This window comes from Schistocerca americana, chromosome 4 (genome assembly GCF_021461395.2).
Source record: "Schistocerca americana isolate TAMUIC-IGC-003095 chromosome 4, iqSchAmer2.1, whole genome shotgun sequence".
Lineage (NCBI taxonomy): Eukaryota > Metazoa > Arthropoda > Insecta > Orthoptera > Acrididae > Schistocerca > Schistocerca americana.
This window is the reverse complement of record NC_060122.1, coordinates 455451702-455456531: the sequence shown is the minus strand read 5'-3', so window position 1 is coordinate 455456531 and position 4830 is coordinate 455451702.

Genomic DNA, 4830 nt, shown 5'->3' with positions numbered 1-4830 from the left:
ACACAGAAATTAATGACACATACAACACAGAACAAAATTATAAATGAAGAACAAAAAGGCTGTTGCAAAGGAGCACGAGGATATAAAGAGCAACTGATAATAGATGCAGAGGTGACATATCAAGCTAAAACTAAACAAAGGTCGCTACACTACACATACATTGATTACCGAAAAGCTTTTGATAGTGCACCCCACTCATGGTTGCTACAAATATTGGAAATATACAAAGTAGATCCTAAATTGATACAGTTCCTAAACATAGTAATGAAAAATTGGAAAACCACACTTAATATCCAAAAAAATTCAAATAATATCACATCACAGCCAATACAGATTAAGCGTGGAATATACCAAGGAGACTCATAAAGTCCTTTCTGGTTCTACCTTGCTCTGAACCCACTATCCAACATGCTGAATAATACAAATTATGGATACAATATTACTGGAACATACCCACACAAAATCACACATCTGCTATACATGGATGATCTAAAACTACTGGCAGCAACAAATCAACAACTCAACCAATTACTAAGGATAACAGAAGTATTCAGCAATGATATAAATATGGCTTTTGGAACAGACAAATGTAAGAAAAATAGCATAGTCAAGGGAAAACACACTAAACAAGAAGATTACATATTGGATAACTACAGCGACTGCATAGAAGCGATGGAAAAAACAGATGCCTATAAATATCTAGGATACAGACCAAAAATAGGAATAGATAATACAAATATTAAAGAAGAACCAAAAGAAAAATATAGACAAAGACTAACAAAAATACTGAAAACAGAATTGACAGCAAGAAACAAGACAAAAGCTATAAATACTTATGCTATACCAATATTGACCTACTCATTTGGAGTAGTGAAATGGAGTAACACAGACCTAGAAGCACTCAATACACTTACACGATCACAATCCCACAAATATAGAATACATCACATACATTCAGCAACTGAAAGATTCACATTAAGCAGAAAGGAAGGAGGAAGGGGATTTATCGACATAAAAAACTTACATTATGGACAGGTAGACAATTGAAGGAAATTCTTTCTAGAACGAGCAGAAACTAGCAAAATACACATAGCAATCACTCATATGAATACATCGGCTACACCACTGCAATTTCATAACCACTTCTAAAACCCTTTAGATCACATAACATTAACAGATACGAAGAAAGTAAATTGGAAAAGGAAAACACTACATGGCAAGCACCCGTATCATCTAACACAGCCACACATCGATCAAGACGCATCCAACACATGGCTAAGAAAAGGCAATATATACAGTGAGACAGAAGGATTCATGATTGCAATACAGGATCAAACAATAAACACCAGATATTATAGCAAGCATGTTATTAAAGATCCCAATACCACAACAGATAAATGCAGACTTTGCAAACAACAAATAGAAACAGTAGGTCACATTACAAGCGGATGTACAATACTAGCAAATACAGAATACCCCAGAAGACATGACAATGTAGCAAAAATAATACATCAACAGCTTGCCTTACAACATAAACTTATAAAACAACACATTCCCACATACAAGTATGCACCACAAAATGTACTGGAGAACGATGAATACAAATTATACTGGAACAGAACCATTATAACAGATAAAACAACACCACATAACAAACCTGACATCATACACACCAATAAAAAGAAGAAATTAACACAACTAATTGAAATATCCATACCCAATACAACAAATATACAAAAGAAAACAGGAGAAAAAATTGAAAAATACATCCAACTGGCTGAGGAAGTCAAGGACACGTGGCATCAGGATAAAGTTGACATTATACCAATTATACTATCAGCTACAGGAGTCATACCACACAATATCCACCAGTACATGAATGCAATACAGCTACATCCAAACTTATATGCACAACTACAGAAATCTGTAATTATTGATACATGTTCAATTACCTGAAAGTTCCTAAATGCGATATAACATATACCGTACAGTTAAAAGGAAGTCACGCTTGATCAAAGTCCACGTCACTTTCCATTTTTTACCAGACATAACGTCTGAGAAAAGAAAGAAATAATAATTATATGCATAACTTGTCTGAAAAAAAGAAAGAATTACTTTTTTAATTTTATTGTTTTGTATGTAGTTAAGTCTGGTTTACGGCAAGTGTGAAATAATGTTTAAGCTTTTGCTACTCTCCATTTCGCATTTTCGTGTGAGTGGGAGTTTTCGTACTTTTCTATTTTTTTGGACAAATGTTCAAGATTCCTAAATCATGTATTAATTAACGTATTAACTTATGGGCTGAAAATCAGTCATTTTTCCATTCCAGCCACATCAACACTGACACTTATTATACACTTCTCTCATATTTGATTTTGCCACTTTATCAGAAAGCGGAACTGGTCTGTAATGCCTTATTTTATATGCATCTAAATTTTCATGGTAATTTTCTTTTATGTTGGCGTTTAATACAGGTTCAAATGGCTCTGAGCACTATGGGACTTAACATCTATAATACAGGTTCAACAAAGTTCATGTTGACACTCCACATGAAAGCCAATTTCTGCACAATAGATAAGCAACTCCAAACACAAACTGCCATATTATGTACCAACAAGGTCACTTAACTAGAGTACAAATGAGAAGCTGAGAGCCATAATGGCCAAAAGCACACCATCTGTGAACCCCCCCCCCCCCCATATTTAAGTAAATATCAGAGAAACCAGTGAGATCGCTTTTTGTGAATGTTCATATTTATGTACAATCTGGGCCTACAGTGCAGATAAACCTAACTCACCATTACTTCAACAGATGTCAGAAGCTTGAATAAATGCTACAGTCTCACAATCGACGATTTGCATTATGGTTCTCAGTGCCTCAAATGGATTTTTCTATGATAAAATCCAAAACTTTATGTACTATATCTCATTTAAAATCCCACAAAATATGTTTTTCTATCAGTATAACTATAGCATGTACTAATGTCCAGTCTAATTTTACTATGTATAGGTGAGTGAATACGCATATCTGTGGAGTGTGCTACCGCTTAATGGGATTTATGCCAAGTGAATGTAGATAAACATCTGCTGCAGTGTGCTACTGCCTGATGGCATTGACGTAAACTTGTAGGTGAGTGATACGGAGCTATAATCCGTTCATCATAAGAATAAACCTAATGTAAAGAAACACAAACGCGATGATTGGTCAGAAGCTATAGCACAAGTACACTGGTGGTGTTATACTCTTGGAAGTAGATCCTACTTATTTATTAGTTATCTTATTATCAAGTTCTGTTAAAAGAAACTTTAAGATATTCATGTGTATTAACATCCATCAACGTTTTTTTAATCACTCTTCAGCTACGTCGTTTTTATTTAAAAAATCGTGTACAGTGACAGCCTCTGCAGCATTGTGCTTTGATTGTCACGCAGGATGAAAATGCCTGAGGCTGCTTTCTGTTCCATAGTGAGACACGCGCATGGAACATGGGTAAAAGTGATGAGAAATAGACTGTTCTTAATGTTTCTCATAAATTTACAGAAATAATCGGCTTTGAAGTTTTCACAGTGTTGTATATAACGCAGTTGATAAACCAATCCACAGTGAACACGTAGCACAGTAGGTATGTAATGGAATGTGAGCAACTTGTGGTTAATCATGTGTTGATTCAAATCTCTGTAGTATCATTTTTTCTCATCCAACCTGAAATACCTACATCTCGTAATTATAAAACTCACCATCATTTTTTTATGAATAATGGACATCTTCTTGATTCTAATTATATATTGGACACAAAATTCATGTTTCCATTTCAAAAACAAGTTCTTAATTAAGGATGTTTTATGAAAGACTGTTCATAAAAGTTGTTTAAATTAAGAAAACATAACAATTTCATTTTTGAGCCAAAAATGAAAAACCAAATCCACTTTATTTGGTCTATGTCCATCATTTTATGCCACAGAGGTAGATAAGTATTGTAGAAACATGGAAAAGAATCATTTATTTATTTATTTATTTTATTTATTCTTTTATTAGTCATGCAGAGCATACATTTTGTACAGCAGAGCACATCACAATATAGAACAAGTCTGGTGGATAACTCACATAGCAGAATAGATATATGGATATAGGATATATAGACAAAATATAAAAAAGTGGTGTGGGTAAGAGTGGTGGTACATACTACACATAGCAAAATATATACAAGAGATACAGATGGAATATAAATAAGATACAATAATTAAATTATCTTACTAAGTAGAAATTTCTACATGTGAATAAACAGCTTATTACAAGTAACTAAAATTTTGTTTCAAGAAATTCATGTATGGAATAGAAACAGTTATTTAGTAATAATTCCTTTTATTTAATTCTCATTATTTTTGGGCTTTTGTTTATTTTTATGTCTGTTGGGAGGTGGTTGTATATTTAATGCCCATACAATTAATCCCATCAGCACATAATTTCGTTTTGTGAGCTATAGTTTGTTATTAGGTTTTGTTTCTTGTGCCATGTGTGTGGCGGTCTGCATTTCTGTGGAGGGATCCAAGTACTGTACTGTAAAATAAGCTAGTTCCATTATATAGAGGCATGGCAGCGACAGAACTTTTAACTGTTGAAACAATGGTTTACAATGTTCAGTTCTTTTTTACATTTTATTATTATTATCACTTGTTTTAGTAACTTGAAAATTATGAGAGCTTCAGAGCTATTTCCCCAAAAGATTAGGCCATAGCTCAAGAGAGACTCAAACAGGGCATGGTACACCAGCTTCAAGGTATCTCCACTGGCTGTGTTTTTTAATGATCTTAATAAATAATAAAAAGAAAA